We start from the raw sequence: 27632 nt of genomic DNA, 5'->3' as shown, positions 1-27632 counted from the left end.
GCACTTACACACTTGACATTTTGGGTTTTGGAGTGTCTTTTTCAAAAATTTTGAACTTTTTGCTAGGTTATGACTTATGAACTTGTATTGAATATTTGTTAGGTCGTTTTGAAAGTTCAAGTGAAAACTTAGACACGTTTTGAACTCGTTTTAAGGTTGGTTTGAAACTAAGTTTTTACACACATTTGATTGACATGTTGGGTCTTGAAGTACTTTTTTCATACTTTTTGAAATTTTGGTAGGTTGTGAGTTACAAACTTACACTTAAGCATTGCTTGGTCGTTTTGAAAATTCAAGTGATACTTACACACGTTTTGAATACATTTTAGGTTAGATTGAGTTTGTTGCACTTGGTTGTCATTTTTGGTCTTGAAATGCTTTTTTCAACCTTTTTGGTAGATTATGAGTTACGAACTTACACTTAGGATTTGCTAGGTCGTTTTTGAAAACTCAAGTAATACCTAGACACGTTTTGAGCACGTTTTAGGTTGGTTTGAATTAAGTTTGTTGCACTTACACACTTGGTTGCCATTTTGGGTCTTGTAGTGCTTTTTTCACAATGTTTGAACTTTTTTCGTAGGTTATGAGTTACGAACCTACACGTAAGCTGTTTTAGGTCGTTTTGAAAGTTCAAGTGAAACTTAGACACGTTTTGAGCATGTTTTAGGTCGTTTTGAGTAAATGGTATGTATGTTGTGATTGTTTGATTGCATGTATGATACCTTATTGAGATGTGAATGCTTGATTGAGAAGCTGATAGAACACCAAGTAATGGTTCTTATTTGTTTCATTAAGCAACCAAACTATTACAGAATACAATACTCAAACCAGTCTTGAAAACACAGAACAAATAAGTACTATTACAGACAATAACCAAGTACAAAATAAAACATTCAAACATCAAAAGTAGTTTACGATAATGGAAAACACTTTCTAAGATTAAAGTAACTGAACAACTTCTGTAATTCTGCTCTCCAGAAAATACAGCCCCTCCACTTCCAGAAACTGATTAACCAACCCCCATCTTTCCTTCCATCTCTCCCTTTTAACCTCCCCCCTGTAACTAACTGTTGTCCCCACTAAGGTGGTTTCCACTTCCTCCAATTCCATCACCTGTGCACGTGCAATTCCACTTGTCTTTCTTCTGCTATATTGTATTGCAATTGGTGGTCTATCATTACTCTCCCTCTCCAAAGACACCTTGTTCTCAAGGTGGGAAATGAGGAAGCTTTTGTGTAAAATCATCACAATTCTCCCATGTAGCCTCATGAGGTGGTATTCCTTTCCAACTAAGAAGCACTTCCCACTTCTTTGTTGCTGGATTTTTAGGATAGCCAAAATTGCCTGCTGGTAGTAACTCTTGAAATGTAGGAACATCATCAATTCCATATAGTTCGGTAAATGTCATTCCTCCCTCCATAGCTCGACATTTTGTCAAGAAACCGTAATCAGATGGTGTCCATGTCTCCATCATGTGTTACAGACTCACTCTAGTCTTTGTCAAACTCGGGTCACCCCTTATAACAACATTCCAGTTCAATTTATTTCTTCTCTTTTCATTTTTTTTCTCATATTTCATTTTTCAAGATTTAAATAGTTTTTTTGTTTTTCTGTACTTTTTTTGATAGGTTATGAGTTATGAGCTTATAGTTTAGCATTGTTAGGTCGTTTTTGAAAATTCAAGTGATACTCCAAGGTTATTCTTGGAATATTCTTTTACATTATATTTGTTAAATCACTATTTAATTTATTAAGAGCTTGATAAATAACCACTAAACTAAAACCATAGAGGATAATTGATAGACCACTAGTACATGTTCTATCACTAACTAACAGACGGTAAAACTTTGTTATATTTGTGAATATCTTCAGCAATTTTATCATTTAAGACAATTTTTCGTATAATATCGACATGAACATCGTAAGAAAACTCAAATTAAGTAAGTTAAATTAAAAAAAAAAATTGTATGAATGTTTCGAGAACCATTAATTATAAATTCAACATTTTTGAATGAAAAATTGGATTGGTTTGTGGTGACGGCTAACATGCATGTCTAACAATTATTTTCAATTTCTAATACTTTCATCCATTGCCAAAGTTGGAAACTAATGTTCACAATTTTTTTTATCTTATTAAATGAAATTTCACATTTCTTGAAAATTATGGATTATAATTATTTGAAAAACAAAATATATTTTTTTTGCTTGACAATTTTATCTCAGTTTTTGCAGTAAAATTTGATATCCATGTGTTTGTATCTCGTAGACTAATTTGAAATCCTTCCAAGCTGTCTTTTATATCCATAAGATACCAATTAGATTGTGTTAATTATTGTTTATAAGAAAATATTTGTGTGCAGAGTTGCAGTGGGTAAATCTTAATGGCTGCCAGAAAATTGGTTCCGGATATATTACTCTCAACACAAAGTATTTTTTATCAGTTTACTTCCCATCGGGTATTTGCTCTTCCTATGCTTTATCCTTATCCCATCTTTCTCCGCTCTAGTCTTCATAGGATGGATTTCTGTGGTGTAAATTTATTCATCTACTTTGTTTGATTTATGGTTGCATTTAGGGAGAAGGTAAATTACATAAGCCAAAGTAGTTATGGAAAACATCTCCAATTTACAGCAAGTTAAAGAAAAAAAAGAAGAGAAAAACAGCAGTTCAAAAAAACTGGGCATCTTGCTTCTTTCTTATTGATGTATGTAATTTACAAAAGGTTTGGTGGAACACCTACAACAATCTTTTTGAACTTTTTGGTAGGTTATGAATTACGAACTTGTATTGAATATTTGTTAGGTCGTTTTAATAATTCAAGTGATGCTTAGAAAATGCAACCGAGCTTAAACAATTCTGCACATTTTTCTAAAATTTTTAGTTTAACCTTTTTAATAAAATTCGATGGAAATTCTTGTTTTCTTTTTGTAGGAATAAAGGAAAATGAAATATAACCAAACTTGGGATCTTTGCAAGCAAGCTTCCATGAAGAAACTAGGTTACAAGGGGAGGTCTTCTGTTCTCCTTTTTCTTTTTTTTTCCATCCGTAGAATCTTGCTTAAAATGCTTTGAGGACAATGCATATTTTTAAGTGGGGGGTGGGGTTGTAGCCTTGCACATTCCATGTCCTTTGGGAAATTTTCATTTTGCAAATTTTGCTAAAAATGTCAAAATTTAGAAACTTTTGCAATGCTCTATGCTTAGAATAAGTACCATGTCTACTTCGCTTTTTAGCATAAAAAAGCATGTATGCCTAACGCATGAGAACGGAGCTCGGATTTGTGATTGTATTTGTTCTTTGAATATGTTACATATGTTGAAAATGCATATATTGATAGCTTAGAAATGAGTAGAACACTTGGTTCATTTTCTGAATATTGTGAATTATGTACATAATAATATGTGCGGTTCTCTTTTTTATCTCAATTTTAATCCCCTTTTTTGCCATATTCTAATGCCTTTTTTATATTAATTTTAAATCCCTCTTTTGGCCATACACATTTGTATAAGATTGTTTGAAAGCAAAATATGATTGTTAGGTCAGGTAGAAAGCAAAGTCGGCAAGTTCTTAGAGTTCTTCACCCAACATAACAGCCGATAGAAACAAAACAATACGACCAAGCTGCTAAGGGTTGCAAAACCCGACCCCCGACTAGTGGGTCACTAGAGTTCCCCAGCATGGCAGCCGGTAGAGAGGGAGCGAGAAAAAAAAGAGGGAGCCAAGCCAGCCGCTTAGGTCAAGTAAAATGCGTGCCGAGATCCCCCGGTTTCAGAGTTTTCGTGGGGATCCTCTCCGCTTTTATTGCCTAAGCAAAACCCGATCCCGCCTAGTAGGTCCTTAGATTTCTTCACCAAGCATGGCAGCCGGTAGAGAGGGAGAGAGAAAAAAAAGAGGGAGCCAAGCCAGCCAGCCGCTTAGATCAAGTAAAATGCGCGCCGAGATCCCCCGGTTTCAGAGTTTTCGTGGGGATCCTCTCCGCTTTTCTTGCCTAAGCAAAACCCGACCCCCGCCTAGTAGGTACTTAGAGTTCTTCACCCAGCATGGCAGCCTGTGAGAGGGAGCGAGAAAAAAAAAAGGGAGCCAAGCCAGCCGCTTAGGTCAAGTAAAACGCGCGCCGAGATCCCCCGGTTTCAGAGTTTTCGTGGGGATCCTCTCCGCTTTTCTTGCCTAAGCAAAAACCCGATCCCGCCTAGTAGGTGCTTAGAGTTCTTCACCCAGCATGGCAGCCGGTAGAGAGGGAGAGAGAAAAAAAAGAGGAGCCAAGCCAGCCGCTTAGGTCAAGTAAAATGCGCGCCGAGATCCCCCGGTTTCAGAGTTTTCGTGGGATTGATCATTCAATTTCAGCAAACCCACTTGTTATAGTCAAAAGCATATTTAAGTTTACAATGGTTAGAAGATATAATATTACATTTACCTCATCACATCTCTTTGTTCTTCCAACAACCATTAAGAAAAATCCCTGTAAACCGAACCCCATGTATTCCCTTTTCTCCTCACTCGCCAGAATTTTGCCCACTCTCCAAACAAAATCATTTCAGCCTTATTTTTGTTCACTACCCATTTCCAAAAATTTCATTTCCCTCTGAAAATCTTTGTCGATGGCCAAACCTGTGGCTGGGAACCGAATGTTCTCGATCATGTCTAGTGCTGAACCTCCCGATGGACTGCAAGGATCAAGAGTTAAGGTTGGTTTTTCTATTTTTGTTGGTTAGAGTTCGTGTTCTATTTTTTTTTTTACTTTGAGTTAAATCCTTTGTATTTGAAGAAATTAAAGTTATGGGATGTGATGCATGTTGGCAGGGAGCTGATTACCTAAAAGATGGTTATTGTTCTTTTTCTGTTTTTTTTTTTTTACCTTGAGTTAGTTACATTGTTTTTGAAGAAATTAAAATTTATAGGATGTGATGCATGTTGGTAGGGAGCTGAATCCTTTCTTAGGAACGTTTTGGGGAGCATGGAGGCTGTTTATTTGAGTCGGAAGCCTGCTGCAAAATCTGTTTTGGAGTTTGTTCGATCTGTCCATGATGATACAAATTTGTTATGATCTGTCCATATTTGAGTCGGAAGTATTTTTCTTCCATTTCTTTTCTACTTCCGGTTTCAATTTTCAATTTCTGCAAATTTTTTAGTTTTTCATATGTATATTGTTTTCCAATGGTCATTTGTTGTGTGGTGTCTTTCTTGTAAGTCATTGGTTACTTTGTAAAGAGAAACACATTATGCACTATGTCATCGTTCTACTCTTTCTGCAACATTTCCATAAAGAAGCAAGAAAACAGCTAGCAGGCAGATCAAACTTCCTTAAATATTCAATTGGCCATTTCGCCTTTTTGGATTTAACATTCTGCATTTGTGTCGTTACCCTTAAATCTCCTCACATCTCTTTGTTCTTCCAACAATCGTTAAGAAAAATTCCTGTAAACCGAACCCCATGTATTCCCTTTTCTCCTCACTCGCCAGAATTTTCCCCACTCTCCAAAACAAAATCATTTCAGCCTTACTTTTGTTCACTACCCATTTCCAAAAATTTCATTTCCCTCTGAAAATCTTTGTCGATGGCCAAACCTGTGGCTGGGAACCGAACGTTCTCGATCATGTCCAGTGTCGAACCTCCCGATGGACTGCAAGGATCAAGGGTTAAGGTTGGTTTTTCTATTTTTGTTGGTTAGAATTCGTGTTCTGTTTTTTTTTTTTTTTACTTTGAGTTAAATCCTTTGTATTTGAAGAAATTAAAGTTATGGGATGTGATGCATGTTGGCAGGGAGCTGATTCCTTAAAAGTTGGTTAGTGTTCTTGTTCTGTTTTTTTTTTTTTTTTACCTTGAGTTAGTTACATTGTTTTTTGTAGGGAGCTGAATCTTTCTTGGGAACGTTTTGGGGAGCATGGAGGCGGTTTATCTGAGTCGGAAGCCCGCTGCAAAATCTGTTTTGGAGTTTGTTCGATTTGTCCATGACGATACAAATTTGTTATGATCATACTGCATTTTGAAGTTTTGGGGTATTTTTCTTCCATTTCTTTCCTTCTTCCAATTTCCGCTTATCTTTTTATTCTTTCTTCTGTTTATTATTTTCTAATGGTCACTTGTTGTGCAATATCTTTCTTTTAAGTCATTGGCTACTTTGTTGTGAAATGGTGTCACTTCTTAGGAACGTTTTGGCGAGCATGGATGCTGTTTATTTTAGTTGGACGCACACTGCAAAATCTGTTTTGGAGTTTGTTCGATTGCTGTTCGTGATGATACCAATCTGTTATGATCCTATTGGCACTTGCAACTTTTAGGGTATTTTTCTTCCATTTCTTTTTCTACTTCCAATTTCATTTTCAATTTCTGCAAATTTTTTAGTTTTTCATATGTATATTGTTTTCCAATGGTCATTTGTTGTGTGGTGTCTTTCTTGTAAGTCATTGGTTACTTTGTAAAGAGAAACACATTATGCACTATGTCATCGTTCTACTCTTTCTGCAACATTTCCATAAAGAAGCAAGAAAACAGCTAGCAGGCAGATCAAACTTCCTTAAATATTCAATTGGCCATTTCGCCTTTTTGGATTTACCATTCTGCATTTGTGTCGTTACCCTTAAATCTCCTCACAGTCTCTTTGTTCTTCCAACAATCCTTAAGAAAAATCCCTGTAAACCGAACCCCACGTATTCCCTTTTCTCCTCACTCTCCAGAATTTTGCCCACTCTCCAAACAAAATCATTTCAGCCTTACTTTTGTTCACTACCCATTTCCAAAAATTTCATTTCCCTCTGAAAATCTTTGTCGATGGCCAAACCTGTGGCTGGGAACCGAATGTTCTCGATCATGTCCAGTGCTGAACCTCTCGATGGACTGCAAGGATCAAGGGTTAAGGTTGGTTTTTTCTATTTTTGTTGGTTAGAGTTCGTGTTCTGTTTTTTTTTTTTTACTTTGAGTAAAATCCTTTGTATTTGAAGAAATTAAAGTTATTGGATGTCATGCATGTTGGCAGGGAGCTGATTCCTTAGAAGTTGGTTAGTGTTCTTGTTCTGTTTTTTTTTTTTTTTACCTTGAGTTAGTTACATTGTTTATGAAGAAATGAAAGTTATGGGATGTGATGCATGTTGGTTGGTAGGGAGATGAATCCTTTCTTAGGAACGTTTTGGGGAGCATGGAGGCTGTTTATTTGAGTCGGAAGCCCACTGCAAAATCTGTTTTGGAGTTTGTTTGATCTATCCATGATGATACAAATTTGTTATGATCATATTGCATTTTGAAGTTTTGGGTATTTTTCTTTCATTTCTTTTCTACTTCCAATTTCTGCTTATTTTTTATTCTTTCGTATGTATATATTTTTTAATGGTCACTTGTTGTGCAATGTCTTTCTTTTAAGTCGTTGGCTACTTTGTAAGTAGAAGAACAAAGTGAACTATGTTATCGTTCTACTCTTTTTACCCCATTTCTGTAAAGAAGCAAGAAAACACCTAACAGGCATATCAATCTGCTTAAACATTCAATTGGCCATTTAGCATTTTGGGATTTAACATTGTGCCATTCTTGTCGTTGCCCTTAAATCTCCTCACAAACTCTTTGTTCTTCCAACAATCATTGAGAAAGATCCCTAGAATCGGAGCCCCATGTCTTTCCTTTTCTCCACGCCGGCCAGAATTTTGCCCACTCTCGAAACAAAATCTTTCCAACCTTATTTTTCTTTACAACCCATTTCCAAAAAATTCATTTCGCTTTTTGGAAAATCATCGTCTATGCCAAAAACCTGCATCTTGGAACTGATTGTTCCTCGATCAAGTCCAGTGCTGAACCCCCGAATGGACTGCAAGGATCACGAGTGAAGGTTTATTTCTTTCTTATCGTTGGTTAGAGTTTTTTTTTTTGTATTGTACTGCCCTTGACTTAATTCCATTATTTTTGAAGAATTTAAAGTTATGGGTTTTGATGATCCTTTCTTAGGAACGTTTTGGCAAGACTTTACACTGCCTATCTGAGTCGGAATCCCACTGCAATATCCATTTTGGAGCTTATTCGATCAGTTCATGTTTGATACAAAATTTTTTATGATCATAATGCATTTGGAAATTTTGGGGTATTGTTCTTCGTTCCAGTTTTTTTTCTACTTCCAATTTCATTTTCAATTTCTGCATATTTTTATTCTTTCTTATGTATATTGTTTTCTAATGCTCATATGTGGTGCAATGTCTTTCTTTTAAGTCATTGGTTTATTTGGGTGAATAGAAAAACAAAGGGAACTATGTCATCGTTCTACTGTTTCTACGACATTTCCATAAAGAAGCAAAGCCAGATCAAAACCATTCCTGCCATTCTTTTGGTTGCCCTTAAATCTCCTTACAACCTCTTTGTTCTTCCAACAATCATTAAGAAAAACCCCTGTAAACCGAACCCCATGTCTTCCCTTTTCTCCCCCCCCGGTCGGAATTTTTCCCACTCTCCACACAAAATCCTCTCAACCTTATTTTTCTTGACTACCACCCATTTCCAAAATTTTCATTTCCTTGGAAATTCTTTGTCGATACCGAAACCTGCAGCTGGGAATCGATTGTTGTCGATCATGTCCCCGGTGCTGAACCTCCCAATGGACTGCAAGGATCAAGGGTTAAGGTTTATTCTTTTGTTATCGTTGGTTTGAGTTCTTGTTCTGTTTTTTTCTGCTTTGATTTAATTGCATTGGTTTTGAAGAATTTAACGTTATGGGTTGTGATGCATGTTGATAGCAAGCTGAATCCTTTATTAGGAATGTTTTGGTGAGCATGGAGTCAGTTTATCCGAGTCGGAATCCCACTGCAAAAATCTGTTTTGGGGCTTGTTCGATCTGTTCATCATGATACAATTTGTTGAGATCATATCGCTTTTAGAAACTTTTGGGGTATTTTCTTCCTCCCATTTCTTCTACTTCCAACTTCATTTTTATTTTATGGATTGATCATTCAATTGCAGCAAAACCATTTAAATTGCGCATTGTTGCAGGATCCCCTTTTAAAAGCGATCTGAAACAGTAAACTAACGCATTGCAACTCTTTCTGTCTTTCCTTTTGTTTTGAATTGTATGGTTACTGCTTAATTGCGCTGCCTTTAGGTCTTCCATTTAAATCGTTCTGAATGTTTTAGTGATATTTGAAGACTTAATTAAATCACCTAGAAGTACTTATTAAGATTAGGACGTCGGGATTTGTGATTTCAAGGAGAATAGAAATGTGAGAAATGCCCATGTTCGTGATCTAACTGTCTGCATATTTGGTGTTTATGAATATGGCCGTCGATGTGATAGTATTCTCAGACTGTTTTGTAGTGCGCATATGCAGAATTGTGGTCACATTTGATCAGCTTTCTATTTTCTGCGTTTCTGTTATTAGACAGCATTTTTTATGGCAATGAGCCTTCATTGTAGCAAATCTGATTTTCTCTATTACAATGTTTGCAGTTGAGGAAATGGAATGAAGCTATGGGTAGTTTTGGACCCAACAACAGAGAAAATGGAGTAACCATACGTCCGCATTTACACTGTTTTTGGTTCTTCCTTGCTTGGTTCAATGTAGTAATATGTTGGTGGAAACAGCTCATTTCTAATGTTGCTTGCCGATGGTGATGGGGTCAATGGACCTCTGCCAAGAGTGTTCATATCACAAATTGTTGTGGATTAGTTGAGTAAATAACTCAGGTGCGTTTCACCGAATTCTCGATATGCAGAAATCTGAATATATTTTTTCCTTCTGAAATTTGGCTACAAGCTGTATCTTGGTGCTGCAGTAAGTGTATTGTTAGCGATGTAGTAGGCATAAGGTGGGTAATAGGATGCATTTTGTGTTTTATCCATTTAAGTTTTTGGTTTATGCAACAAAACCTTAGCTTGAATTACAACTTCATATCATTTTTCCTACTGCATTCAGTACATAATCAGAAGATACACTGAATGTTCTTGCATTGGGAAGAAGCATGCTGCTTTGGCTGGTTCTCTGGGTTCCTTCACATGGGAAAAGCCTTTGCATTCAGAGTTTGAGCAATTAGCAAGGCTTTTAATCTCCCATGACTCTGAAAACTATGTTATTTAGGTCACCATATTATCGTGGAGAATGAACCAAATTTCATTTCTGAATTGTGATTTCACCAAGAATTTGAAAACAAAAATGCATATTGTTTGCTTTCTGATTCTTTTTTATTGCGTATTATTTTTTATTGGTCATTTACCTCCCACAGATGACATGAATAGCGCCAAACAACTACAAAGAGAACTGCCACACTCCTATAATTGCTGCTAACCTAACCTAACTAAGAATATACGACAATCTCGAAAATGTGCTAGATTTGCTAGTCTTGTTGGATTCGGCATCATCATTCTTCGACTTGCCAGCGATTTTTGGACCTGTGCTACCAAGTTTACTTCCAATTTCAAGAGTGCCTTGATCCTTTGATTTACTTCCAATTTTTGGAGGCTGGTTTCAGCACAGGTGTGGTTTCCTTTTTATCATCATCACCTGACAATCTTTTCACGTTTTTTCCAGAAATAGATTTAGCTGATCCCTTCTTTCTCTTGACCTCTGATTGTTTTAAAGAACTCCCCCCACTCTTGCTGGTTCCATCACCCTTCCTAACAGACTGCTTCAATGTCTTAGTCTCAAAATCACTTGTAGTGTCATTAGTTTACATTTACACTTACGTTGAAGATATAATATTACATTTACGTCATTAGTTTTTGGATGAATTGGTGATTTAACATGCTCTAGAGTGGATAGTTTAGGAGGCTGTTAGGCCACCATTGTTGCAGGGTCCCCTTCTAAAGCGATCTGAAACAGTAAACTAACGCATTGCAAACTCTTTCTGTCTTTCCTTTTGTTTTGAATTGATGGTTACTGCTTAATTGCGCTGCCTTTAGGTCTTCCATTTAAATCGTTCTGACTTTTTTAGTGATATTTAAAGACTTAATTAAATCACCTAGAAGTACTTATTAAGATTAGGACGTCGGGATTTGTGATTTCAAGGAGATTAGAAATGTGAGAAATGTCCATGTTCGTGATCTAACTGTCGGCATATTTGTGTTTATGAATATGGCCGTCGATGTGATAGTATTCTCAGACTGTTTTGTAGTGCGCATATGCAGAATTGTGGTCACATTTGATCAGCCTTCTATTTTCTGCGTTTCTGTTCTTTAGACAAGCATTTTTTATGGCAATGAGCCTTCATTGTAGCAAATCTGATTTTCTCTATTACAATGTTTGCAGTTGAGGAAATGGAATGAGCGATGGGTAGTTTTGGACCCAACAACAGGGAAAATGGAGTAACCATACGTCCCATTTACACTGTTTTTGGTCCTTCCTTGCTTGGTTCAATGTAGTAATATGTTGGTGGAAACAGCTCATTTCTAATGCTGCTGCCGATGGTGATGGGGTCAATGGACCTCTGCCAAGAGTGTTCATATCACAAATTGTTGTGGATTAGTTGAGTAAATAAACTCAGGTGCGTTTCACCGAATTCTCGATATGCAGAAATCTGAATATATTTTTTCCTTCTGAAATTTGGCTACAAATTGTATCTTGGTGCTGCAGTAAGTGTATTGTTAGCGATGTAGTAGGCATAAGGTGGGAATAGGATGCATTTTGTGTTTTATCCATTTAAGTTTTTGGTTTATGCAACAAAACCTTAGCTTGAATTACAACTTCATATCATTTTTCCTACTGCATTCAGTACATAATCAGAAGATACACTGAATGTTCTTGCATTGGGAAGAAGCATGCTGCTTTGGCTGGTTCTCTAGGTTCCTTCACATGGGAAAAGCCTTTGCATTCAGAGTTTGAGCAATTAGCAAGGCTTTTAATCTCCCATGACTCTGAAACTTATGTTTATTTAGGTCACCATATTATCGTGGAGAATGAACCAAATTTCATTTCTGAATTGTGATTTCACCAAGAATTTGAAAACAAAAATGCATATTGTTTTCTTTCTGATTCTTTTTTATTGCGTATTATTTTTTATTGGTCATTTACCTCCCACAGATGACATGAATAGCGCCAAAAAAACTACAAAGAGAACTGCCACACTCCTATAATTGCTGCTAACCTACCTAACTAAGAATATACGACAATCTCGAAAATGTGCCAATGAGAGACATCATCAGATCCAGAGATCAAGTTTGCCAAGAAGTACTCATAGTAGAATTTGCAAATATGTGGTGCAAACTGAGCCAAGAATAGACAACTCCAACCTTTTTGGAATAGACGTGGTTATCAACCTTTTGACTCTCTTCTTCTTTTCTTTCCTGACTTGGATTCACTGCCCTGATCATTGGATGAATTTAGTGACTTTCCCTTTGAGTTCTCCATTGTTTTCCCAGAAGTTGATGAATGCTTCACATCTCCACTTTCTTTTTCTTTTGCTTTTGAAGATGTGAACTTAACCTTGGTGGAGAGATTGGTATTATTAGACTTATCGCCTGTTTTGGTAAGACTTGCCTTTTGAAACAGGAGTTTTTGGGGTTTCTTGTTTGGACTTCCCCGTCTTCGATACATCTTGCTTGTTGGACTTTGCAACAGCGGCAGGTGTGGATGTCTCATCGTCCTTAGATTTGCTAGTCTTGTTGGATTCGGCATCATCATTCTTCGACTTGCCAGCGATTTTTGGACCTGTGCTACCAAGTTTACTTCCAATTTCAAGAGTGCCTTGATCCTTTGATTTACTTCCAATTTTTGGAGGCTGGTTTCAGCACAGGTGTGGTTTCCTTTTTATCATCATCACCTGACAAATCTTTTCACGTTTTTTCCAGAAATAGATTTAGCTGATCCCTTCTTTCTCTTGAGCTCTCTATGATTGTTTTAAAGAACTCCCCCACACTCTTGCTGGTTCCATCACCCTTCCTAACAGACTGCTTCAATGTCTTAGTTTCAAAATCACTTGTAGTGTCATTAGTTTACATTTACATTTACGTTGAAGATATAATATTACATTTACGTCATTAGTTTTTGGATGAATTGGTGATTTAACATGCTCTAGAGTGGATAGTTTAGGAGGTCTGTTAGACCACCATTGTTATTTTACTTATAATAGAAGAAAGGAAAGTAAGGCACGTTAGTAATCAACACAGTTACTTATTCAAAAGGATGACAGTTATCTAAAACAGGAAGTTAAATGGATGAGAGGGAGATGGGAAAGGGCAGGCAGTTTTTAGTAAAAGGAAGGGCCTGCCAGAATTGTTCTGGTTTTAATTGTAGTATTTTGAATTGTGTTTATTTCTGTTTTGGATTAGGAGGGTTTCTTTGCTTGTTGTTTGTAATTTCTCTGTAATTTTCTTTCTATTGCAACTTTAAGTCTCAAATATCAATATAATAGAAACAGTACATAAGTGTTCTATCAAGGTTGTATGTTCAGAAGTGAGTAGATAGTTGAGGAAGTCCTATGTTCAAAAGTGAGTAGTTTAGGAGGGTCCTATGTTCAAAAGTTTGCTGGTGTGTATCTTTGTTGGCTCAACATGTTTTTAATTTATGATTGTTGTTGGTGGAGAGAGCGGAAGATGCCGGGGACAGTTTGGAGAAGATCAAGCGGCAGCTGGCCTCTGGGTCTGGTCGGAATTTGTTGCAGGGTCCCCTTCTAAAGCGATCTGAAACAGTAAACTAACGCATTGCAACTCTTTCTGTCTTTCCTGTTGTTTTGAATTGATGGTTACTGCTTAATTGCGCTGCCTTTAGGAATTTGGCAAGCATGGAGGCTGTTTATTTGAGTCGGAAGCCCACTGCAAAATCTGTTTTGGAGTTTGTTCGATCTGTTCATGATGATACAAATTTGTTATGATCATATTGCATTTTGAAGTTTTGGGGTATTTTTCTTCCATTTCTTTTCTGCTTACGTTGTATTCTTTCTTACGTATATTATTTTCTAATGGTCTTGTTGTGCAATGTCTTTCTTTTAAGTCATTGGCTACTTTGTAAAGAGAAAAACAAAGTGAACTATGTCATCGTTCTACTCTTTCTACCCCATTTCCGTAAAGAAGCAAGAAAACAGCTAACAGGCAAATCAATCTACTTAAACATTCAATTGGCCATTTAGTCTTTTGGGATTTAACATTCTGCCATTCTTGTCGTTGCCCTTAAATCTCCTCACAATCTCTTTGTTATTCCAACAATCCTTAAGAAAAATCCCTGTAAACCGAACCCCATATGTTCCCTTTTCTCCACATCGGTCATAATTTTGTCCACTCTCCAAACAAAATCCTTTCAACCTTATTTTTCTTCACTACCCATTTCCAAAATTTTCATTTCCCTTGGAAAATCTTTGTCGATGTCGAAACTTGCGGCTGGGAACCGATAGTTCTCAATCATGTCCAGTGCTGTACCTCCCAATGGACGGCATGGATCAAGGGTTAAGGTGGATTTTTTTGTTATCGTTGGTTAGAATTCTTGTTCTGTTTTAGGACATAAATTCCAACACAAAGAATGTTTAAGTGTTAGCTTTCTCTACTCATAACCTACTCAAATATTAGAAAAAAGGACTTAACGACACAAATTGCATCCAAGTGTCCAGATGCAACACTATAGTGCCAAACAAACCTAACTAGTGTCCAAAATGTGCCTAAGATTTAAAGACAACCAAACGATGCTTAACTGTGAGCTTTTCCAATGCATAAGCTACCAAAAAGTGAGAAAAAAAGGTCTGAACAACCTAAAATCGCAACCAAGTGCCCAAATGCAACTACTATAGTGCCAAATAAACCTAAGTAGTGTCCAAAAGGTGCCTAAGCTTTAAAGAAAACCAAAGAATGCTTAAATGTGAGCTTTCTAGACTCATAACCAACTAAAAAGTTAGAAAAAAGAATTTAACAACCCGGAATGACAACCAAATGCCAAGGTACAACAACTATAGTGCCAAACCAAGGTGCGTAAGCTGTAAAGGAAACAAAAGAATGCTTAAGTGTTAGCTTTCCCGACTCATAACCTAACAAAAGTTAGAAAAAAGGACTTAACAACCCGAAATTGCAACCAAGTGCCAAAGTGCAACAACTATGGTGCCAAAGAAACCTTATTAATGTCCAAAAGGTTCCTAAGGTTTAAAGACAGCAAAAAAAATGCTTAAGTGTGAGATTTTCCAAATCATAACTTTAAAAAATGTGAGAAAAAGGACTTAACGACCTGAAGTGGAAATCAAGTGTCCAAGTGCAACAGCTATAATGCCAAACCAACCTAGGTAGTGTCCAAAAGGTGCCTACGTTGTAAATGCAATCAAAGAATGCTTCAGTGTGAACTTTCTCTACTTATAACCTACCAAAATGTTAGAAAAAAGGACTTAACGACTCGAATTGCAACCAAGTGCCCAAGTGCAACAAATATAGTGCCAAACTAACCTAACTAGTGTCCAAAAGGTGCATAAGGCTTAAAATCAACCAAACAATGCTTAACTGTGAGCTTTTCCAACTCATAAGCTACGAAAAAATGAAAAAAATGACTGACTTAACAACCCGAAATGGCAACCAAGTGCCCAAATTCAAAAACTATAGTGTCAAACCAACCTAACTACTATCCAAACGGTGTTAAGTTGTAAAGGCAACCATTGAATGCTTAAGTGTGAGCTTTCTTAACTCATAAGCTACCAAAAAATCACAAAAAAGGACTTGATGAACAAAAATTTCAACCAAGTGCGTAAGTTAAACAAATATGCTGTTAAAACAACCTAATTAGTGTCTAAAAGGTGACTAAGGTTTAAAGACAACCAAAGAATGCTTAAGTGTGAGCTTTCCCGACTCATAACCTACCGATAAGTCAGAAAAAATGATTTAACAACTCGAAATGGCAAGCATGTGCCCAAGAGCAACAAATAAAATGTCAAACATACCTAAGTAGTATCCAAAAGTTGCGTAAGCTATAAACGCAACCAAATAATATTTAAGTGTGAGCTTTCTCGACTCATAACAAACAAAAATGTAAAAAAAAAAAGACTTAACGACCCCAATTGGCAACCAAGTGCCTAAGTGAAACAACTATAGTGCGAAACATACCTAAGTAGTGTCCAAAAAGTGCCTAAGCTGTAAATGCAACCCAAGAACTTGTAAGTGTGAGCTTTGTCGACTCATATCCTACCAAAATATCTGAAAAAATAACTTAACGACCCGAAATGGCAACCAAGTGCGCATGTGCAATAATTATAGTGCCAAACAAACCTAAGTAGTTTAAAAAACGTGCCTATTATATAAACACAACCAAAGAATGCTTAAGTGTGAGCTTTCTCAACTCAAAATCTACCAAAATGTCAGAAAAAAGGACTTAACGACCCAAAATGAAAATAAGTGCACAAAAGCAACAACTATAGTGCCAGACCAACCCAAGTAGTGTCCAAGAGGTGCCTAAGGTTTAAAGACAAACCAAGAATGTTTAACTGTGAGCATTCCTGATATGGATCAAGAAATCATGATTGAATCAAATGAAGAAGTTGAGTAGATGCAATGCTTGGAAGTTGAAGAGTTATTTTGAGCAACTCAAAAGTCATAAATTTAAATGTTTAAGAAATAATGTTTATGTGTTTTTAGTTATTATGTTTGTTGAAAGGTTATCAAATTAAATGTTTTGACCTTTCATTTCATATTTTAATTAGTATAAATAGGGTTGTAATTTTTCCACATTTAAAAAAGAAGAATTTGGGATGAAAGAAATCTGAAAATTCTAGAATGTAGAATTTTGTTCTTGTCTGTTGTGATAGAATGCACAAACATTTGAAGCATTCAAGTGAGAATTGATCTACCTTACTTGTGGAGTGTTTTGAAGATTAAGGATTGATGGGAGTTTCTAATTTTGTTCGATCCTTGGTTTCTTAGATCATCTAAGCAATTTGTATGTAGCCTATCTTAGGGGTTGAAATCAAATTGGTTTTGCGGCTAGTGGGGTTGTTGTGTTCTTTGAGTCTTGTTGTTTAACATGATTCTTAGATCCAATGCCTAGGGGTTTCTTATCAATTTCCAACACATAACCTACCAAAAAGTGACCAAAAAGGACTTAAGGACCTTAAATGGAAACCAAGTGTGCAAGTGCATCAACTATAGTGCCAACCAACCTATGTAGTGTCCAAGAGGTGCTTAGGCTGTAAAGACTATCAAACAATGCTTAAGTGTGAGCTTTCTTAACTCATAAACTACCAAAAATTGAAAAACAAAGAAGGAATTAACGACCAAAAATGGTAAATAAGACAAGAACTATAGTGCTAAACCAACCTAAGTGGTGTGCAAAAGGCGTCTATAGTGCAAATCATGTCATTTTAATTGATCAATTCATAAGTTAGTCCTAGAAGTTTTATGGTATAGTGCTTGATTTGGCAATGCATAGGTAAAGAAACCATAGTGACTAAAGTTCACAAATCAAATGTATAGTATTGTGTTTGAAATGACTTTATAAGTGAATAAAAACACTAGGAAAAAGAAATTGAGTCATATAAGGGATCATCTAGCAAACAGGTTTTTGTCAAGTTCCAAATGTAGTAACACTACAACAAAAATTATCTACTACGACAGTTGTTTATATCACAAAATGGAGGGAGGAAAAAAAATTATCACAAAAGGAAAAAAAACGCGCGGGAAAAGGCGAAACTTTTCGGATAATACTTTTCGCGACAGTTATTTGACGTCATAGTATTGTAATTGAAAAAAAAATTAGAGGCCTAGAACCACAAATGAAAGTCACGAATGAACCATCATCATTCTTCTTAAATCGCCACTAATCTTAAAAGTGCAAGCATTGTATATATGTTTAATTTTTAAAATAAAAAGAAAACAGTTCTAAAAAAGAAAATGGTTATCAATTCCTATCTGATGAGTTGTGGTAAAAATTATATCAATAAAATGAACAAGAAAAAAAGAAGTGTAAGGAAGGAAAAGTTGAATACCGTAGAACCCAACGAATTTTGACCTAATCGGCTTAACTCTCCTACATTCTACAGGCTATTGTTGCTTCGGCCGTGAGTGAATATTTTCCTACGCAAGTTCTGATATCGAAGGAACCCAACGCATTCTGACCTAATTGGCTTAACTCTTCTACTTTCAACTAGCTATTGGTTCTTCGGCCAAGAGTGAAGAGTTACCTATACAACTATCGATCCCGAAGGAACCCGACGCATTCTGACCTAACCACTTTAACTCTCCTACTTTCTACAGAAATTGATGCTTTGGCCAAGAGTAAAAAGTTCCCTATGTGAATTCTGATACGAAAAGAACTTGATGCATTCCAACCTAACCAGCTTAACTCTCCTACTTTCTACCGGTTATTGTTGCTTCAGCCAAGAGTGAAGAGTTCTCTACGCAAGCTTTGATTCTGAAGGAACCTGACGTATTCTGACCTAACTAGCTTAACTATCCAACTTTCTACAGGCTATTGTTGCTTCAACCAAGAGTGAAGAGTTCCTTATGCAATTTAGGAACCCGATGCATTCTGACCTAACCGGCTTGACTTTCCTACTTTCTACGGCCTATTGTGGCTTCGGCGAAGTGAAAAGTTATTTACGCAAGTTCTGAACTCAAAGGAACCCGATGGATTTTGACCTAACCCGCTTAACTCTCCTACTTTCTACCGGCTATAGTTACTACAACCAAAAGTGAAAAGTTCCCTACGCAAGTTTTGATCCCGTAGGAACCCGATGCATTGCGACCTAATCGACTTATCTCTCTAACTTTCTATGGGCTGTTATTGCTTCATCCAAGAGTGAAGAGTACCTAATGCACGTTCATGTCTCGAAGGAACCCGATGCACTCTGACCTAATTGATTTAACTCTCCTACTTTCTATGGGTTATTATGGCTTCGACAAAGATTGAAGAGTTCTCCACACAAGTTCTGATCTCGAAGGAACCCAACACATTCTGAACTAACCAGCTTAACTCTCCTACATGCTACGGGTTATTATGGCTTCGACCAAAGAGTGAAAAGTTCTCTACGCTAGTTTTGATCACGAAGGAACCCGATGCATTTTTGCCTAACCGACTTAACTCTCGTACTTTCTATGGGGCATTGTGGCTTTAGCCGAGAGTGAAGAGTTCCCGATAAAAGTTCTGATTCGGAAGGAACCTGACACACTTTGAGCTTTTCGGCTTAACTCTCCTACATTTTACGGGCTACTGTAGGTTCAGCCGAGAGTGAAGAGTTCACGAACAAGTTCTGATTCTAAAAGAACCCGATTCATTTTAATCAAACCAGCTTAACTCTTTTACTTTCTACGGGTTATTGTGGCTTCGGCCGAGAGTGAAGAGTTCCTCACACAAGTTCTAATCCCAAAGCAACTCGACGCATTCTAACCTAATCGGCTTAACTCTCCTACTTTCTACATGTTATTGTTGCTTCGACCATAAGTGAAGATTTCATTATGAAAGTTTTGATCCGGACGGAACCCTACGCACTCTGAGCTATCCGACTTAATTCTCCTACATTCTACAGGCTATTGTTTCTTGGTCGAGAGTGAAGAGTTCACCAACAAGTTCTGATCACAAAGGAACCAGACGCATTCTGACCTAATATGCTTAACTCTTCTACTTTTTATGGGCTATTGTTGCTTCGACCATGAGTGAAGATTTTCCTACGCAAGTTCTAATATCGAAAGAACCGAATGCATTTTGACCGAACTAGCTTAACTCTTCTACTTCCAACGACCTATTGTTGCCTCGACCAAGAGTTAAGAGTTCTATATGCAAGTTCTTATTCTGAAGGAACCCGATGCATTCTGACCCAACCGTCTTAACTCCCCTACTTTCTACGGGCTATTGTGGCTTCGACCAAGAGTGAAGAGTTCTCTAAGCAAGTTCTGATCCTAAAGGAACCCGACGCATTCTGACCTAACCGATTTAACTCTCCTACTTTCTACGGGCTATTGTGGGTTTAGTCGAGAGTGAAGAGTTGTTGATGAAAGTACTGATCTCGAGGGAACTAGATGCATTTTAACCTATTCGGCTTAACTCTCCTACTTTCTATGGTCTATTGTGGCTTCAACCGAGGGTGAAAAGTTCCCAACACAAGTTCTGATCTGGAAGGAACCCGACGCATTTTAACCTATTTTGCTTAGCTCTCATACTTTCTATGGGCTATTGTGGCTTCAGCTAAGAGGGAAGAGTTCCTGACACAAGTTATGATACCAAAGGAACTCGATGCATTCTAACCTAACCAGCTTAACTCTATTACTTTCTACGAGCTATTATTGCTTTGACCATGAGTGAAGATTTTCCTATGCAAGTTCTGATATCGAAAGAACCAAATGCATTCTGACCCAACTGGCTTAACTTTTCTACTTCCAACGAGCTATTGTTGCTTCGGCCAATAGTAAAGAGTTCCCTACGAAAATTCTGATTTCAAAGGAACTCGATGCATTCTGACCTAACCGTCTTAATTCTCTTACTTTCTACAGGCTATTTTTGCTTCCACCAAGAGTTAAGAGTTCCCTTTACGAAAGTATTGGTCCCGATGGAACCCAATGAATTATGATTTAACCACTTTAACTCTCCTACTTTCTATAGTATTGCTTCGGCCAAGAGGGAAGAGTTCCCTATGGAAATTCTGATATTGAAGGAACCTGACACATTTTGACCTAACCAGCTTAACTCTCCTACTTTCTACAAGTTGTTGTTGCTTCGGCCAAGAAAGCATTCCCTACTTTCTACGGCCAACTCCCGTACTTTCTACGGCTATTGTGGCTTCGGCCGAGAGTGAAGAGTTGTCGAAGAAGTTATGATCCCAAAGAACCCGATGCATTTTAACCTAACCGGCTTAATTCTCCTACTTTCTACGAGCTATTGTGGCTTCAATCGAGAGTGAAGAGTTCCCGACACAAGTTCTGATCCCAAAGAAAGCCGACACATTCTGACCTAACCAGCTTAACTCTCCTACTTTCTACAGGTTATTGTTGCTTCGACCATGAGTGAAGATTTCCCTGTGCAAGTTCGGATATCTAAAGAACCAAACATGCATTCTGACCTAACTGGCTTAACTCTTCTACTTTCAACCGGCCATTGTTGCTTCGACCAAGAGTGAAGAGTTCCCTACGAAAATTTTGAACCCGAAGGAACTCGACACATTCTAAACTAATTGGCTTAAATCTTCGACTTTCTACGGGCTATTTTTGCTTCCACCAAGAGTTAAGAGTTCCCTACGCAAGTATTGATCCCGAAGGAACCCATCGCATTATGATCTAATCGCTTCAACTCACCTTCTTTCTACATGAAATTGTTGCTTTCACCAAGAGTGAAGAGTTCCCTACGCAAATACTAATACGGAAGGAACCCGACGCATTTTGACCTGACCAACTTATCTTTCCTACTTTCTACAAGTTATTGTGGCTTCGGTCGAGAGTGAAGAGTTTCCTACGAAAGTTTGATCCTGAAAGAACCCAATGCATTATGACTTAATAGGCTTACCTCTCCTACTTTCTACCAGCTATTGTAGCTTCGACCGTGAGTGAAGAGTTCTGATGCAAGTTTTGATCCCAAACGAACCCGACGCATTCTAACCTAACAAGCTTAACTCTCCTACTTTCTACGGGCTATTGTAGCTTCAGGCAAGAGTGAAAAGTTCTCTACTTTCTATGGGCTTTTTATTATAAGTGTAAAGAAATAGGTGTATGAATTGGATCGATGAACATTTTTTTGAATTTTTTTTAAGCTTAAAAGGATATTTATGGAACTTTCAATAATTCATCAATATTTTTTAAACAGAACTTTTCAATAGTTGATGATTATTTTTTAAACAAAACTTTAGCGACTTTCATCTAAAACCAAAGACAATGGTATTTTTGAACCGTTTTCGAAAGTTTAAGGGCATCTTTCAACTTTTAAAAGGAGACTTTTTTGACACAAACCACTAGGGGTATTCTAACACTGACAACACTAACAACCCAGACTACCCATCCCAAATTTCGAGTATTATTACAAAATATGTTTTTTAACTTATGGATATGTTGAATTTTGATATTATGAAATTTTAGTAATTGATATGTGTGGTAAAAAAATTTAAGTGTTTAAGTTAATCAAGAATACACTCCATTTACAAGGAGTACAAGGAGTCCAAGTAGATATTAGTTGTGTTTGAAAAATTATGAAAAAAATGTCCTATTTTAAAAAAAAGTACAATCAAGTGAAATGTTACATAAACTTCACAACATAGTTAATAAGATAACACAATATTACAAGATTTTGTTTACACGTATACATACATATACTAGTGGTTAAAGTAAGATTAGATTTGAATGTATATTTAAACGAAAAGTTATGCCATTCAACTAGAGTAATAAAATAACTAAAGAGCTCAATAAATTACAACAAATGTGATGGTACTTTGACACCAGAAGCTCAACCATTTGAAGGAAAGTTCCAAACAATGGATAAAAGGAAGCATACTAAAACACAAGTAAAACAAGAGGATTATTTTTATTGTCTTCCATTATCTGAGAGTGGAATGCAAACAAAGCAATGCAAAAGCACCATTCAAGACATCTGACTGATTTATACAAAGTGTAAATAAGACACCAATACAATGCTGAACATTCTCCAAAACAAGATGCAACATACACATCATTCATTTGGCTATTCAACGGGAATATGTCACGTTTTTTGCCATAATTATTCTTGTTTCATGTTTGCCCACGATGGCAGGACAAGACTTTTAGGTAAAGCAAATCCTGGTTTTCCAATGTCAAAAGGCCTTGGCCGCTTGCAGGTAATACTTAGTTTTCCATTTTTAACCTTAAGGTTGCACTTTATGTTTAAATTGTCCATCCGAACATCTTTTTTTTTCTTTTTCTTTCTTTCCTTCGGGTAATAAAGAATAGTGACCTTGAAGAATTAAGAGAATTGGGGTCCGGCACCTTTGGCACTTTTTACCATGGAAAATGGAGGGGACTGATGTTGCTATAAAACGAATCAATGAGAGGTGTTTTGCTGGGAAACCTTCTAAACAAGATCGCAAGGTTGTTCATTTTAAGCAACTGGCTTTTCTTTTCTTTTGTTATTCGTGTATTTTTCTTTTTATTCCTTGACTCAAGTCCTTTTTGTTGTTTTATATTGTACCAGTGAGAAGATTTTTAGAATGAAGCAATTAAGTTTGCTGATTTGCACCACCCAAATGTGGTACTTTTTATGGTGTCGTGCTTGATGGGCCTGGGAGATCTGTGGCCACAGTAACAGAATATATGGCCAATGGTTCGCTCAAAAATGCTTTGTTGAAGAATGAAAAGTAACAATTGTTCTCATTTTTCATACGTTTAATTTAATTTGTTAGAAGTTAGTTGCAGTATAATGTATCTTCACCCTTAGATTAAGCATAAATACAATTGATGCAGGAGTCTTGAAAAGTGGAAGCGCCTCTTGATTGCTATGGATGCGGCTTTTAGAATGGAACACCTGCACAGAAAGAATATTGTGCACTTTGATTTTGAAAGTGATAATCTACTGGTCAATCTTCGAGATCCTCATCACTCAATATGCAAGGTTTGTGTATTACTGATAATAGCAGAATCATCATTGTAGTGCATTCCATTTAGTTAAACTCTTGATTTGATTTTTAAACAAAACAGGATGATAACCAATTTTTATAGTTATTGTTGTAATTAACACAATTAATTGTCAAATAAAAAATGTATTTGACTATTAACATTTTTTTGTTTGACTAATTATAGTATGTTTTAAGAAGAAAATAAGCTTGGCTTGTCTTAGATATACGGGATAAAGTAATGTTTTTAACTAACAAATGCCTTAAACCAGCAATGGTCTCAATCTCCTCCCAAGACCTCTCAAAACCCTTACTCTCTAATCAAATGTTCCATTAAAAAAAATATAGTGAGATATTTCACAACCTTGATCGCATAAGACAACAATCTCTATTTCAAACCAAACTAACTCTAAAGGGCTCGACAAAAGTTGAAAATCAAGGTAGCAAACTGCGATCTCTAAAGGATACGATGTGATCTAAAGGAATGCTCCTGTGCTATAAATGCATGGGTGCAGTCCAAACACAAAGGAAGATTGTCCCTATATATAATAACTTTTTATAGGAAGTATTTTTGAAGTGTTAACTCATCTATTTCCAACGGGCTATTCCTACTTCGACCAAGAGTGAAGAGTTCCTTACGAAAATTCTGATTCCGAAGGAACTCGACGCATTTTGACCTAACCGACTTAACTTTTTGAGTTTCTACATGTTATTTTTGCTTCCTCCAAGAGTTAAGAGTTTCCTACGCAAGTATTGATTCTGAAGGAACCCGACGCATTCTTATCTAACTGGTTTAACTCTTCTACTTTCTATTGGAAATTGTTGCTTCAACCAAGAGGGAAGAGTTTCCTACGCAAATTCTGATACCGAAGGAACCCGATGCATTCTGATCTAACCAGCTTTACTCTTCTACTTTCTACATGCTATTGTTGCTTCAGCCAAGAGTGAAGATTTCCCTACGCAACTTTTGATCCTGAACGAACCCGACGCATTCGGAGGTAGGGAGCTGATTCCTAAGAAGTTGGTTAGTGTTCTTGTTCTGATTTTTTTACCTTCAGTTAACTACGTTGTTTCTGAAGAAATTAAAGTTATGGGATGTGATGCATGTTGGTAGGGAGCTGAATCCTTTCTTAGGAACGTTTTGGTGAGCATGGAGGCTGTTTATTTGAGTCGGAAGCCCACTGCAAAATCTGTTTTGGAGTTTGGTCGATCTGTTCATGATGATACAAATTTGTTATGATCATATTGCATTTTGAAGTTTTGGGGTATTTTTCTTCCATTTCTTTTCTACTTCCAATTTCATTTTCAATTTCTGCTTATTTTTTATTCTTTCTTATGTATATTATTTTCTAATGGTCACAAGTTGTGCAATGTCTTTCTTTTAAGTCATTGGCTACTTTGTAAAGAGAAAAACAAAGTTAACTATATCATCATTCTACTCTTTCTACCCCATTTCCATAAAGAAGCAAGAAACCAGCTAACAGGCAGATCGAACTGGCTTAAAGACTCAATTGGCCATTTAGTCTTTCGAGATTTAACATTCTGTCATTGTTGTCGTTGCCCTTAAATCTCCTCACAATCTCTTTGTTCTTCCAACAATCATTAAGAAAAATCTGTGTAAACTGAACCCCATGTCTTCCCTTCTCTTCCCACCGGCGAGAATTTTTCCCACTCTCCACTGCAAAACCCATTTTGGAGCTTATTCGATCAGTTCATGTTGATACAAATTTTTCCGAATCGTAATGCATTTGTAACTTTTGGAGTATTTTTCTTCCTTCAGTTTGTTTTCTACTTTCACTTTCATTTTCAATTTCTGCGTATTTTTTATTCTTTTTTATGTATATTGCTTTCTAATGGTCATTTGTGGTGCAAATTCTTTCCTTTAAATCATTGGTTATTTTGTAAATAGAAAAACAAAGTGAACCATGTCATCGTTCTACTCTTTCTATAACATTTCCATAAGGTTTATTTTGCAGTTATCGTTGGTTAGAGTTGTTCTGTTTTTTTCTGCTCTGATTTCATTGCATTGTTTTGAAGAATTTAAAGTTATGGGTTGTGATGATCCTTTCTTAGAAACGGTTTGGCATTCCTAGAGACTGCTTATGTGAGTTGGAATCGCACTGTAAAATCCATTTTGGAGCTTGTTCGATCTTTTCATGGTGATACAAATTGGTTATGATCATATTGCACTTGGAACTTTGGGGGTATTTTTCTTCCTTCCATTTTTTTTTTCTACTTCCAATTTCATTTTCAATTTCTGCATATTTTTTATACTTTCTATTATATTGTTTTCTAATGGTCATTTGTGGTGCAATGTCTTTGATTTAAGTCAATGGTTATTTTGTACGTAAGAAACAAAGTGAACTATGTCATCGTTCTACTCTTTCTACAACATTTCCATAAAGTAGCAAGAAAACAGCTAAAGATCAAACTGCCTAAAACATTCGATTGACCATTTAGTCTTTTGGGATTTAACATTCTGCCATTCTTGTGGTTACCCTTAAATCTCCTCACAAACCTCTTTGTTCTTCCAGCAATTATTAAGAAAAATCCCTGTAAACCGAACCCCATGTCTTCCCTTTTCTCCCCACCGGCCAAAATTTTTCCTTCCATTATTTGTTATGATCATATTGCTTTTAGAACTTTTGGGGTATTTTTCTTCCTTCCATTTTTTCTACTTTCAACTTCATTTTTATTTTATGGATTCATCATTCAATTTCAGCAAACCCACTGCTTATGGTCAAAAGCAAATTTAAGTTGACAATGGTTAGAAGATATAATATTACATTTACCTCATAAGTTTTTGGATGAATTGGTGATTTAACATGGTCTAGAGTGAATAGTTTAGGAGGTCTGTTAGGCCACCATTGTTATTTACTTATAATAGAAGAAAGAAAAATAAGGCACTTTAGGAACCAACAATAGTTACTTAAAAAAGATGACAGTTATCTAAAACAGGAAGTTAAATGAACGAGAGGGAGATGGGAAAGGGCAGGCAGTTTTTAGTAAAAGGAAGGGCCTGCAATACTCCATGAGAGATAGGGGAAGCAGAAGGCTCATGATCCTTTTCTGGTTTTAATTGTAGTATTTTTAATTTTGTTTATTTGTGTTTTGGAGTAGGAGGGTTTCTTTGTTTGTTGTTTGTAATTTCTATGTAATTTTCTTTTTATTGTAACATTGAGTTTCAAATATCAATATAATAGAAACACCACATCTGTGTTCTATCAAGGTTGTATGTTCAAAAGTGAGTAGATAGTTGAGGAGGTCCTTATGTTCAAAAGTGAAGTGAATTCTAGGTGATACAATATAAAATTTATCTTAACCCATCAGCTTAAGCTTTTGGGTGATTAAATGGTTTAACAATAATATGATTCCAAAGTAGAAATCAAGTGGAGAGGACACAAAGGCTAGTATTTTAGGTAAAGGTGAACAAAGGTTCTTTATTCAATTTCTAATGCTGGGCTGTAGAACATAATTATGGTTGAAGTTGTAATAGTACTCTACTTCATTTGTACAATGTACTCTACTTCATTTGTACAATGCCTTCTACTTCTATTGTACAATGCATACTAATTAAGTTGAGTCAACATTGTTAAATAAAAAAAGCTGCTTGATGTTGGTTGAGTCAACAATCAATTCTTTACTGTAACTAATGTTGAAGTTGTGTTTGTATTCTGTGATGAACTAGATGGATGGGCGTGGGATTGACTCATTAGCAAGATTTTACCTGTATTTTGGATATACTCAAAAAGAAGAATTATCATTCCCAGCCAAAAAGTTGAAAGCATTTTGGTTTTCACCTCCCTCCATTTCTAATGTTGCTGATGATGGTGATGGAGTCAATGGACCTCTGCCAAGAGTGTTCATATCACAAATTCTCGTGGATTAGTTGAGTAAATAAACTCAAGGTGCGTTTCACCAAATTCTCGATATGCAAAAATCTGAATATATTTTTTTCCTGAAATTTGGCTACAACCTGTATCTTGGTGCTGCAGTAAGTGTATTGTTTTTTTTAAACACAAACTACTAGCATTTTTATTATTGAACTGATGAACAAAAATTCAGACAAACTAATCATTTACCTCATTTTTCCCTCCTCTCAAAATACATCATGGAAAGAATAAAACAAACACAAAATCAATAACATGAGGCAAACCACAGTTTGAACCATGCACAATGCTCTCTCTTTCTAGACTTTTAATGCACGGTCATTCT

The 27632-nt window shown here is 36.4% G+C and overlaps 1 long non-coding RNA gene across 1 annotated transcript; it reads left to right on the top strand.

Annotated features, from left to right (window-relative positions):
• The first annotated feature begins 13380 nt into the window (after positions 1 to 13380).
• On the top strand, positions 13381 to 24431 carry LOC116406408. The gene is made up of 6 exons (XR_004219412.1): positions 13381 to 13589; positions 22583 to 22646; positions 22754 to 22896; positions 23000 to 23162; positions 23269 to 23416; positions 24356 to 24431. It is a non-coding gene; the product is annotated as an uncharacterized LOC116406408 (long non-coding RNA).
• Positions 24432 to 27632: the final 3201 nt, after the last annotated feature.

The sequence above is a fragment of the Cucumis sativus genome, unplaced genomic scaffold (genome assembly GCF_000004075.3).
Source record: "Cucumis sativus cultivar 9930 unplaced genomic scaffold, Cucumber_9930_V3 scaffold97, whole genome shotgun sequence".
Taxonomy (NCBI): Eukaryota; Viridiplantae; Streptophyta; class Magnoliopsida; order Cucurbitales; family Cucurbitaceae; genus Cucumis; species Cucumis sativus.
This window is presented reverse-complemented; position numbering and strand designations above follow the sequence as displayed.